Raw genomic sequence first — 13,536 nt, forward strand, 5'->3', positions numbered from 1 at the left:
GGGGCAGGTCTCTTGGTATCTGGTGTGCTCCCTGGGGCATTTGGTGGGCCGCTGTGAGATACAGGAAGCTGGACTAGATGGGCCTATGGCCTGATCCAGTGGGGCTTTTTTTTATGTTCTTATCCAGATTCTGGATCAGATTCACTCCTGGTGGCTCAGGGGGAGAAAGGAGGGGGTGGAGATGGCAGCAAGCCCTACTGCCATATCCTAATCCCCCTTGCAGGCTGGGAGACCGACATGGGTCTTCTTGAATCTATGCCCACTCAATAGTGTGTGCAGATCCGAGGAAGCACATCAGGGTTGCCTGGGGATTACATGGGTAAAGGAGCATAAGTAGACCCCGCTCTGGTTCCCAGTCCCATGGGATGCAAATGTTGCCATTTCAGCACCGTTGCAGCCCTGGATGCTGGGAAACACAGGATTGGGCTGCCACACCATTGTTTTTGCACAGGAAAACCAAAGACCGAGAGCAAATAATTAGCTTCTTTTTCCATGTTCTACAGCAGGGGTTCCCAAACCCTGGCCCGGGGGCCACTTGCAGCCCTTGGGGGCTTTCAATCAGGCTCTCAGGGAGTCCCCAGTCTTCAATGAGCCTCTGGCCCTCCAAAGACTTGTTGGAGCCCATGCTGGCCTCTTAGCAAGAGAACAACTGTTCGACCTCTCACTTGAGTTGTGGGACAAGGGCTCCCTACACTACATCTCCCTCCACGTCTGTGATGCAGCAGCGACAGCAAAGGAAAGGCTGGCCTTGCTTTGTGCAAGGCCTTTTATAGGCCTTGAGCCACTGCAAGACCTTCATTCATTCACACAAGTTCCATTTCTACTATATTCATTTATGTAAATTTATTCAAATTTCAAATTGTAAATTAATTCTTTTTCTCCCAGACCCCGACACAGTGTCAGAGAGATGATGTGGCCCTCCTGCCAAAATGTTTGGACACCCCTGTTCTATAGAAATGTCATAAATTCACTGAGGTATTCTTGGAACTGGTTCCGCATCACTAAAAATAGTTTCCTAAAGATGTATTTGTATTACTAAATTCTGAGCTGTATCTTTTTCACTGAGAATATATTTCAGGTTCTTAGTATAGCTATTCAGTGGGAGGGCACTTACTGCAAATTATAATGTCGCACGAACAATCCAATAGAAGTTTGCTCAAGGTAACTGCTGTTATCTTTCTGAAATCAGATTGCTATGCTGCTTTCCTTTGCCTAGACATTTATAATGAATACTTCCATAGCAACAAAAATCTGATGATAAACTATTATTCTGATCTGAATCAGAAACAGAACTCTAAACCAGACATAACAGTCACATCTAGAGCCCAAGCCTATGCATGTCTACTTAGAAGTAAGTCCCATTACAGTCAATGGGCTTACTCCCAGGTAAGTTTGGATTGGATCACAGCCCTAGTATTGGGACATAATGTGGGAGGGGTGTAGGAGGAGTTGACAAAAAGCATATCATAGCCGCCCTTCATACAGTGAACAATAGTTTGCGTGAGTGTGTGTGTGTGAGTGCACAACTGGGACAAGTTGAAAGAGAGTCCAGCAGCTGTGTGGCTGCCCCCAAATGGCTTGAGATTAACCTTTGCTGCCAGTCTACTGGAGACAAAAAAAGGAAGAGGCTGGAGTAGAGGTCATATCTGGCAAACTGGAAACTCTGGTGTCACCATAAGTGGCAGGGATGTGCTCCAGTCACTGAGCCCAAGTTATGAGTTGAGTCACGAGTCAGTAACTCCATTGACTTGACTTGTGAGTCAAAGCATGTGCCGTCACAACTTGACTCATGGGAAATTTTGAGTTGAGTCATGAGTCATTTTGAGAGACAAGTCAAGTTAATGAGCCAAAAAGAAAAGCTTAAGCTTTCCTCCTCCCCTCAACCCTCCCCAGCCTCCTGGAACACCTACCCTCCTCCCATCACATCTGCTGCTGCGACATCGGTCTGAAGGCCAGCTTCTGCATTGCCCACAAGGTCAAAAAAGTGAGCAAGAACATTCACACATGCTCTTGGGACTCAAGATAGGGACGCAAGTCTCTTTGGGTGCAATCCTAACCCGCGCTGGAGCAGGCAAGCCAAGAGGTTTGCGCTGCATCCAACGCAGGATTGCAGCAGGCAGCGGCTCAGCCACGGGCAAGGGGAAGCTCTTATGGGTCTCCTTGGACCCGCGTCACCTCTAGAGGTGGCGCAAGTCCGAGGAGAGCAGAACGGGTTGAAACTGCTTTGCTCGCCCCGGGAATGGGGGTTGGGATCCGACATAACTGCTGGGTCCCAGCCCCGCCCCCGGCTCCCCATGCACCTGGGCCTGCCAACCCCCTGCCCTCCCCTTGCCCAATAACACCCCCTCCCACCCCTCCCCATGCCCCCCCATGCCTACCTTTGCTGCTTGTGCCAGTGCGCTCGCGCTGGCACAAGCAGCGGCATGGGAGCTGCGGTGGAGGCTTCTGCCTCCGTTTGCACATTGGCGCATCCAGATACGCTAACGCAGCTCCCACCTAAGGAGGCACAAATGTACTTTACGGCACATTTGTGATGCCTCCGGAGCACCTATGCTGGCATAAGTGCTGGTTAGGATTGCTCCCTTTGAGTCATAACTCTTTTTTGAGTCACTGGCCCTGAGTCGAGCTGAGTCAGTGATGTCCATGACTACAGTAATCAAAAACTGTGTTTTTGTGCAACTTGAGTTGAGTCATCGAGTTGAGTGTCCATCCCTGATGAATGGTGACATAATTCCACAATGACAACATTTGGGACATGTTCAGATTACATAGTGCAACCAGATTTGCAGTATTCAAGCATGAGGGTGATACTTTTAAATACATGAAAAGCAAAATTTAAAACTAACGAACAAGTCCTTCATTTTAGCTCAACTAGTTCTTACTTTCTATAGGAAATTTATGGTCCAATCCTATGGTCCAATTTATGGCCCAATCCTAATTGCTGGCTATGCCAATACAGCATCTACGAGACCTCCATATAGGTATTCAGTACAGATCTGGGGAATATGTTGCACAGATCTACTCATGTTGTGGCCTTGTGTTGATTTTGTGCAATTCAGAAATAGGCATAATTGGGCATGGTCTGCACATGAAGGAGAAAGTGGTGGTAAAAGCCAGAGATGGCAGAGTGGGTGAGACCACTACAGACTGCTGGTGAGAAGTACCGTTTATGAATTGTAAATAAGCTTCATGCAAGTAAACAAATTAGTGGACCGCAACCTGGTTCTGTCCACCAGCCACTTCCCCAGGCTGATGTTTGGCTGTGCTCTCCAAACACAAGAGAAAGGCTTCCTCTTTCAGCTCCACCATCACCACAATCCATTTCCCAAGCTTGGAAAAGGACTGCTGCCTTTCCTTCCCCACAACTTCTTCTAAAGTAGTGGAATCAAGAGGAAACTGGGCACTGAAAGGTCTTGCTCCCATTCCAAGTTTCCTCCTAGATGCTGTGAAGGGGCTGGTGGTGAACCATGACAAGCTGTGCACTGGCACAGGGGTGTGGGTGTGTTGGCAAGGTGTGGCAGAATTTGGGGAGGGCACGCAACGGATCAGCCACAGGTAGTGGCTGGATCAGCTTGAAAGTGGTACAGTCTGTTCTAATCCTCAACCTGTGGGTCATGACATGACCCCAGTGGGGTTGCAAAGCCTCATTTTGGGGCCTGTGGCAACCTTTCAAAGCCTGTTTGGATCTGAGGCTTGGATCCAATCCTACTCAAAATTGAGTTCTTGAGATAATCCTACATAGCCTCCTCTCGCTGTTTTGCCTTGCAGCTCCTGGCTCTGCTCAGGCTGCTACCATAACAGGGTTGTTGTGAAGACACAAAAATGTAGGGGGAAATGGGGCAGGTGGGGGCTGGGAGGGGTTGGGATTGGCAGTGGGTCCCTAGTCTCATTATCTATCTATCTATCAGGGTCTTGGCATGAAAAAGGTTGAAGACCACTAGTCTATTCTACCACCTCAGAACTCTACCACCTGATTTCCAGCGCAGTTTGCTGAATATGTTGGCTAGATCTCATTTTATCCAGAGATGGCAAAAACCACAAATCTTTTTGCTCCTTCTTATGAAACCGTGTCAAGTTCCATCAAGATTGCCATCAGGAGATTTGTGTATTGTTACAAAAGGATCTCATGCAGAAACTAATTACCCCATTGCCTGCTTAATACAACACCCACAACGCACCACACATCCAAAGAGGTGTGTGGCTGTCATTTAGTCAATTATATAAAACGTGTGATGTGTACTTATGGTTCCACCCTTTCAGAAAATGAGATTATTTTTACTTTGTTGTCATTTTTTGTTGTCATTCATGAGAATCATGTCCTGATATGCAGGGATAAGGTCATTAGCTATCTTGTACTTGACTTGCTGATTCCGAGTTGCCATACTTTACTGAAAAAGTTGGTAAAAGAGTTTTCTTTTGAGAACAAACATATAATAAGAAAAAAAAAAAACCACTGTTGGAATTCGATGATGGGCAGCCCAATCCTATCCAGTGTTGGTGCAGGCTGGAGGTCTCAGCAGGGTAAGGGAACATTTATCTCTGCTCAGTGGGGCTACTCGGAACAGCACCAGCAAAATCAACTGGTGCAAATCCAAAAAACCCCATCTAGGGTTTTCAGGCCCAGAAGGCATAATAGGATTCAGCATGCACCAGCAACGCAGTCCTGCCCCCTGAGCCTCATCTAGACCCCTCTCTGCCTCCTCCTACCCCTGCTCAGTGGGAACTTACCTGCTGTGTTAGGAGTTGCTTCAGGATTCAGTGTTGGTGGGACAGCAAGGCCCTCCTGCTAGTGCTGATTACCTGTGGGATGCCACAAATGTACTTTTTGGGTCTTACCCTGGGCAAGGGAACAAATGTTCTTTTACCCCAACAAGGCTTCTGGAGACCAAAACTCTCCTGCAGGATGAAGCCAGGACAGCTCCAAAGCCACTGCATCGCCATCCAGGGCGTTATGGTGAATTGGGATGCCAGCCATTCGATGAAAAATCTGTGAGGAATGATTGGCATTTTGAAGGTGCTCAGATGTTGTTCTGCCAAATCCCAATCCAAGCTCTGCCTGGAGAATTATGCCCACATTTAGCTAATTAGCACCCCCTTTTTTTTTTTTTTTACCTAAGAATGACCTTGGTTCTGCCCTGCAGTACTGCTGGACCCCACCACCAGGGTAGCTCACCTGTTTAACCTACAGAGGTCCTCCTTCCTGTCAGCAGCCTCTCACCACTACAACAGCCACTTAGTCCTTAGCAAGTCTTGGTCACAGCAGCCACACACCAAACTCCAGCAGTCTGTTCCAGCAGTCTCCAAAGTCCATTCACCCATCAATTCCTCAGTCCATTAATCCAGTCTCCAGCTTTCCTCCTTCTGCTGCCCACACCAAACTCTAGGGAGATGCTCTTTACACTCTCACATAACACCAGAACCAGGGGACATCCACTAAAATTGAGTGTTGGGAGAGTTAGAACAGGCAAAAGAAAATATTTCTTTACTCAGCGTGTGGTCGGTCTGTGGAACTCCTTGCCACAGGATGTGGTGATGGCATCTAGCCTGGGCACCTTTAAAAGGGAATTGGACAAGTTTCTGGAGGAAAAATCCATTATGGGGTACAAGCCATGATGTGTATGCGCAACCTCCTGATTTTAGAAATGGGTTATGTCAGAATGCCAGATGCAAGGGAGGGCACCAGGATGAGGTCTCTTGTTATCTGGTGTGCTCCCTGGGGCATTTGGTGGGCCACTGTGAGATACAGGAAGCTGGACTAGATGTGCCTATGGCCTGATCCAGTGGGGCTGTTCTTATGTTCTCCAGATTCCAATACAGATGTACAGTCAGTTCTCATTATCTGCTAGAGTTAAGTTCCTGAAAGACCTAGGGCGAAATCCTAACCAACTTTCCAGCACTGGTATAGCTATGCCAGTGGGGCATGTGCTGCATCCTGCAGTTGGGGGGCAGTCATGGAGGCCTCCTCAAGCTAAGGCAATGTTTGTTCCTTTACCTTGAAATTGCATTGCCCTTATGTCAGTGCTGGAAAGTTGGTTAGGATTGCGGTCCTAGTGGATACCGAATTAGTGGATACCAAATCACTGAGCAAATGGGAAAATCACTCAGGTAGCCTTCCAGAAACCTCTCATCATAGGTCTCTCATAATCACCAGAGTTGTGAAGGTTCAGCTGGGATCCCCAAGATGGTGCCCAAGATGGTAGGACATGTTTAGAAGCAAACCTAAATGTGTCCAGTGATTACACATGGGCCAATCCCAATGCCCGTTTGATGTGGAAAACTGACCCAAACCAGTCAATAATTGTCTAAAAAATGAAGAGTATAATTGGCTGGTCATGATTACTGCAACCCCAAACCCGACTGTACTCTCTTCTTTATTATAAGAGTATCAGTGTTGAAGTTTGGGGACTGGGTACATTAATTTGTTCCAGCAAACACACGTACAATTCTTCTTGTATGTAGACCAACCCTTAACGAAACATTTAGCCAAGTACTGCTTTGAGTTTGCCATGAAACCAAACCAGGTTAAATAAATTGCACAAATTCCCACATCACTTTTTTTTTTTTTTTTGCCATTTAAAAAATATCTTTCGGAGCAATAGGAATGCATTCTGAAATGTTGCCTTGAATGGCAGACAAAAACATTACTTCCTATTGTGATCCCATGTCAAGAGTGCGGCCCAGTGCAACAGCAACAATAAAAAGGTTACTGCTGCCAACTGCTACACAACAGGGATATGAAACTGAAAACAGAGGGAAACAGATTTTCATCATGTCAGATCTAGGCAGATAATTATTCTTTATGATTTACTTGTAGGTTTACAATTTTCCCTGTCCAACTGACAAAGAAAACAGTATCATGCCTGTGTAGCTGAGCTAGAGACGATCAAAGTCAAATGCAATCATTAAGCTCTTATCCTCAAAAATGCACCAGCACAGAGTTTAATTTAGGAAAGTTATTAAAATTAGGACCCATGAAAGTGCTATACGGCCCAATCCTATCCAACTTTCTAGCACTGATGCAGCTGCAATGCAGCCCCGAGGTCAGGGAACAAATGTTCTCTTGCCTTGACAAGGCCTCCAGGACTGTCCCCTCTTTGCAGGATGCAGTGCAAGCCCCATTGGCATGGCTGTATCAGTGCTGGAAAGTTGGATAGGATTGGGCCCACAGTACTATATACTATTTCAGAAGGTTATAATAATAATAATAATAATAATAATAATAATAATAATAATAATAATAGTACAGGTATTTCTATACCGCCTTTCTTGGTCCTCAGATTTCTCTGTAGACTTTATTCAAGGTGGTTTACATAGGCAGGCAATTTAAATTCAGTAGGGATTTTTACAATTTGAAAGAAGGTTTCTATCTTTCAAGAAACCACAACATTCAGGTGTTTCTTTCTTGATCTGGTCGCACATTCTGTCCTCCATCCTCCCACGCTCAGAGCAGATGGAATAGTTTGGCTCAGCTTGTCAGCTGCTTCAAGGTTGCACGATGCCGGTGGCCTCGAACTGGCGACTTCGGATGTTATCTTCAGGCAAATGGAGGTTCAACCCTCTAGACCAGACCTCCTGCCTTTATGCAACCTGAAATGGGACTTTATAGAAAAGCACACAGGCTTATGGGCCTGTATAATGGCTACTGTACTGTGAATATAGGAAGTTACCCATCTCCCACCTTTTTCTGTCTATATTAGATCTGCCTTGATAAACCAGATTAAAATGTTTCTTTAGCCTCTTCCTGGCTTTATTGCTACCTGTTCTTTTTTATTTGCTGCAATTTTCAACCACTGTACTGTGATGAATGGTCTGCAGGTATGCCATGGGAGTTGGGGGGAGGGTCATATATTAGAAGGGCCATTGGGGGATGTGAGCCCTCAGCCAGCAGTGTGATATTCCTTGTCTGTTGGCAAAAAATGGATGGTGCGTCTTGACAACTTTAGTGCCTTGTCAGTGCCAAGAGATTGTTGGAGTTGGTACAACTCCGTCTGCTTCCACAGGTGGCAGGATACTGTCCATTGAAAGGGTTAAGCCACAGCCCAGTGACCCTACCTGTCCCCGTTGGATGACCTATTTGGGGGCGTGGCCCCAGACCCTATTTAACCTTCCCTTAGCTCCGAGCACGCTCTTCTTGCTCTCTTCTTCACTGACCACTGAGCAGACAAGATGGCACGCAGCAGGTGACACCATCTTGACCACATGGCATGCAGGATGAGGCAGCCTCAGGGCCTTGTTATCTTTTAAGTTAGTGTACCTCTGATCTCAATCAGATGCTGTAACCTTACTTCCAATGAATCGTGAGTAAATGAATCTCCTTTGCAACTTCAACCAGCCAATGTTGTTTGTGTTTCTTGATTAGCAGTCAGCTGGGTGTGGGAGGCTCCCTGGGTTGATTCCCAGAAAGAGGGGGGGTCTGCTGCTGAAGCCACTCTGCTTCCCCCCTAAAGGAGGAAACCAGTTTTAAGAGATTCCTCCGACAGAGATGAAAATGAAATTTTTATTGCTTTACAGGTAAGCAGGTAAGCGCTGAATGGCGTGGGAAGTGTAGCACGAGGGTGCTGGGGCGGCGTTCCTGGGTGAGGGAGGAGGGGCAGGAGGACCTGTTACATGAAAATCCCCTTTTGCCTTTTAGCTGTGATTTTCTCTCCATATATCTGGTTATACAATTATGGACTATAATATCATGCAAGCTAAACTGTTCTCCCAGCACATAGGCCACATTTCCAGGACTTTGGTCAAGCCACAAGCTCGTGGTTACACAACCACCATCCCTACCACAGTCACACATCATGGGAGGAAGTCTTGTGTCTTAATCCAATCACTGTTTTAAGCGTCTCCTACATTACTGTATGCAAACTTGAACTGCCTTCAAAGCCAGCCATTGACCCCCTGATTGAATTTTGCTGATAACTGATACATACATCCTGATCCCCAATCAAATGTATACATATGAAAGCATTACTCCAAGCACCCAGCTTTGTGTAAGCAATCAAGCTACCTTGATTGACAGCTCAGCAATCAAGCTACATGAGACAGCTCTGTCTGTCTCCCAACCCCTTATCAGAGAGGGCTTCCTCTCAGGTGCTCTCCCTCTCTCTCCCTCTCCAAGGCCCAACACATTTGTGTTGTGTCAGAGGGTCCTTTCCACAGGACTCTCCCTCCTCTTCAACTGCTCTACAGGACAGGTAATTATCTTGCGCTTGCAACGCTTTCCCTTTTCCCCTCCCCCCTTTTCCTCCCCTTCTATCCCCATCTTTAGTTAGTAGCTGGGATTGGCATAGCAGGGACCTTAGGCCTTCTCTTCAACCCCCTTCCTTTTTCTGTTTTCCTCAGATGCACCAAATGCTCTTCACATGCAACCACCATGAAAGCTAGGTACCAAGAAATATATTTCTCCATCCATGTGCATTGTTTTTACCTTTGTTCTTTTGTAATAAACCATAATCTTTTATAGAAAGTTATCTTTCTCCCAGTCTCCTCTTTAAGCAAAAGGGAATTTCTCTGCATTACACCTCTTGTTATCCAGCCTACGATCCTAATGTTCCAATAAGGGCAGTGTAATAATTCCCCTAAACAAAACAGCCCTTTTGGTGACAGACCAGGAGGGGAGCAGGACCAGCAGAGGCCTCCTCTGCCAAATCCTATCCCCCATGTCGAGCTTGAAAGTCCAACATGGGTCTCTCAAATATGTGCCAGTGAAATAGCTGGTGCAAACCTGAGAAATCACACTGAGCAGGCTGGGAATTTACTTGGGATAAGAGGATGAATGGTACCTTTATCCCAAGCCTGCTCAGTTCCAGTACAGGATGCAGTGGTAGCAGTCTGGAGCTGCTGTTCCTGTGCTGGATAGGACTGGGCCCTAAGGCTGCAATCCTAATCATACTTACTGAGAGTAACAGCCCAATCCTATCCACACTTTCCTGGGAGTAAGCCCCATTGACTTTAATGAGACTTACTTCTGAGTACCCACAAGGTACCTTGTGGGTACCTGGAAATTGGAAAGAGTGATGTGTGAGTGAAACGGAGGATCTGGGGTGGGGGGGAAGGCAGCTCATCTAGGAGAAGGAAAACTCTGATACCAAACCTCCACTGCCTTGTGGCTATATCCAGTTGTGGAAAAGGCTTCAGGAGTCAACCTGGAGGCAAAATCCGGAGCCGGAGTCCCTGAGGCAGTTCATGGCTGAACACAGTCACGTTCTGGCAACTCCTGCGACGCCGCTGGAACCAACCGTATTGGCCTCTGCCTTTTCATTGGACCATTTCAGCGACGTGGAGAGGGGGGATTTGCTGCATGGGTAACAGCCTATCCTCCATGCCTTCTTTACCCAGGCTTCGCACACTGGAGAGGACACTCCAACTTCGCCATATGGCATCGGCACAACACGGGAAGCAGCAGTTTACCAGTTATAAGTCCTCGCTCGATTGGCGTAGAGCGTGATGCCAGGGGCTGCTTCCGACGGTGGGAGAGATCATTGCATCTCATTGGGCAGCTACCGCCCGCCTTAAGCTGGGCAGTCCCCAGTCAATAAGGTGCTGCCTCGCCACGGTCCATTAACCTCGCGGGGTGTGTGGGGTTTAGGGTGAAAACCGACAAGCGGATTGACAACTCTGCACCATGCAACAGAAAACAGAAAACTCCTGCCCTAAAGCTGGGCACCTGGAACGTTAGGACAATGTCACCTGGCTTCTCTGATGACCTGCAAGAAATAGACGACGCACGCAAAACAGCTGTCATCGACATGGAGCTGAGCAGACTGCAGATAGACATCGTCGCCCTTCAAGAGACGAGGCTTCCAGATTCCAGATCTGTCAAGGAGAGAAATTTCTCATTTTTCTGACAGGGAAAACCACCAAACGAAACCAGGGAACATGGTGTTGGCTTTGCAGTCAGAAATTCCCTGCTGAAGTCCATCATCCCACCTACTGTGGGAAGTGAAAGAATTTTGTCCCTGCAGCTTCAGTCATCAGCAGGTCCTGTCACTCTCATCAGTGCTTATGCACCGACTTTGTCATCTCCAGCAGAAGCCAAAGACAAATTCTATGATGACCTGGCCACCACTATCAAGAAGATCCCTGTAAAAGAGCCATTGTTCATCCTTGGCGATTTCAATGCTAGAGTTGGTGCTGATAACAGTTCGTGGCCCACTTGCTTAGGTCAGTTCGGCATTGGGAAGATGAACAAGAATGGCCAACGCCTGCTAGAGTTTTGCTGTCATCATGGTCTCTGTGTCAGCAATACGTTCTTCAACATGAAGCCCCAACATAGTCTCTTGGAGACACCCAAGATCAAAGCACTGGCACCAGCTCGACCTGATTCTCACCAGACGCTCCAGCCTTCCCAGCACCAAGATCACACGCAGCTATCAGAGTGCTGCCTGTGACACTGACAACTCTCTGGTGTGCAGCAGAGTGAAACTGCAAACAAAGCGACTGTATCACATGAAAAAGGAAGGATGACCTCGCATTGATACCAGCAAGACCCGGGATCAGAGAAAAGTGGAGGAATTTGCATGAGCACTTGAGGAATCTCTTCCAGGCCCAGTCGATGCAAACACATCCAACAGATGGGAACATTTCAAGAATGCCGTTTACAACACAGCCTTGTCCATATTTGGCAAGAAGACCAACAAGACAGCAGACCGGTTTGAAGCCCACTCTGAGGAGTTGACACCAGTCATTGAGGAAAAGAGGAGAGCTCAAGCAGCACACAAGGCCTGTCCCAGTGAGCACAACCTGCAGATCCTCCGAGCTGCTCGTAGCAAAGTCCAGCAGACTGCCAGGAGATGTGCTAACGACTACTGGCTTCAGCTCTGCTCCCAGATACAGGTAGCAGCTGACACGGGCAACATCAAGGGGATGTATGATGGTATCAAGCAGGCCCTAGGTCCAACACAGAAGAAAATTGCCCCTCTGAAGTCTGCCACAGGCGAGGTCATCCAGGATCGGGCGCAGCAGATGGAACGCTGGGTGCAGCACTACTCTGAGCTATATTCCAGGGAAAATGTAGTCACCGAAGAAGCGCTGAACAACATTGAGTGCCTGCCTTTCCTGGAGGAGCTTGACAGTGAACCAACCCTAGAAGAACTTCACGTGGCCCTGGACTCCCTTGCCTTTGGCAAGGCACCTGGAAAAGACAGCATCCCTGCTGAAGTCCTAAAGTGCTGCAAAGAGATCATCGCTACTGAGCTGCATGAAATCCTCTGTCTCTGCTGGAGAGAAGGTGAAGTACCTCAAGACATGAGGGATGCAAACATCATCACGCTGTACAAGAACAAAGGTGACAGGGGTGACTGCAACAACTACCGTGGCATCTCTCTCCTTAGCGTTGTAGGAAAGTTGTTTGCCCGAGTTGCACTAAAGAGGCTCCAGGTACTTGCAGAGAGCATTTATCCAGAATCACAGTGCGGATTCCGAGCCAGCAGGTTCACCACTGATATGGTATTCTCCCTTAGACAACTGCAGGAAAAATGCAGGGAACAACAACAGCCACTCTTTATAGCCTTCATAGATCTCACGAAGGCCTTCGACCGGGTCAGCAGGGATGGCCTCTTCAAGATTCTCCCCAAGATCGGATGTCCACCCAGGCACCTCAGCATCATCCGATCCTTCCACAAGGACATGAAAGGCACTGTTGTCTTCGATGGCTCCACATCAGACCCCTTTGACATCCGAAGCGGCGTGAAGCAGGGCTGGGTTCTTGCACCAACCTTGTTTGGGATTTTCTTCGCTATCCTGCTGAAGCAGGCCTTTGGAACTGCAACAGAAGGCATCTATCTCTGGACCAGATCAGATGGAAAGCTCTTCAACCTCTCCAGACTGAGAGCAAAGTCCAAAGTCCAGCTGAAATGTCTTCGTGACTTCCTCTTTGCCAACGATGCAGCTGTCACTACCCACTCTGCCAAAGATCTCCAGCAGCTCATGGATCGTTTTAGCAAGGCCTGCCAAGATTTTGGACTGACGATCAGCCTAAAGAAAACACAGGTCATGGTTCAGGATGTGGACTCACTTCCCTGCATTACAATCTCTGTGCATGAACTGGAGGTTGTCCATGACTTTGTGTACCTTGGCTCAACGATCTCCGACACTCTTTCTCTCGATACTGAGCTAAACAAACGCATCAGTAAAGCAGCTACCACGTTTTCCAGACCCACAAAGAGAGTCTGGTCCAACAAGAAGCTGACAGAACATACCAAGATCCAGGTCTACAGAGCTTGCGTCCTGAGTACACTTCTGTACTGCAGCGAGTCATGGACTCTCCACTCACAACAGGAGAGGAAACTGAACGCTTTCCACATGTGCTGCCTCTGGCGCATTCTCGGCATCATCTGGCAGGACAAAGTTCCTAACAACACAGTCCTGGAACGTGCTAGAATCCCTAGCATGTATGCACTGCTGAAACAGACACGCCTGTGTTGGCTCAGTCATGTTGTGAGAATGGATGATGGCCGGATCCCAAAAGATCTCCTCTATGGAGAACTCGTGCAAGGAAAGCGCCCTACAGGTAGACCACAGCTGCAATACAAGGACATCTGCAAG

The sequence above is a fragment of the Tiliqua scincoides genome, chromosome 7 (assembly GCF_035046505.1).
Source record: "Tiliqua scincoides isolate rTilSci1 chromosome 7, rTilSci1.hap2, whole genome shotgun sequence".
Classification (NCBI taxonomy): domain Eukaryota; kingdom Metazoa; phylum Chordata; class Lepidosauria; order Squamata; family Scincidae; genus Tiliqua; species Tiliqua scincoides.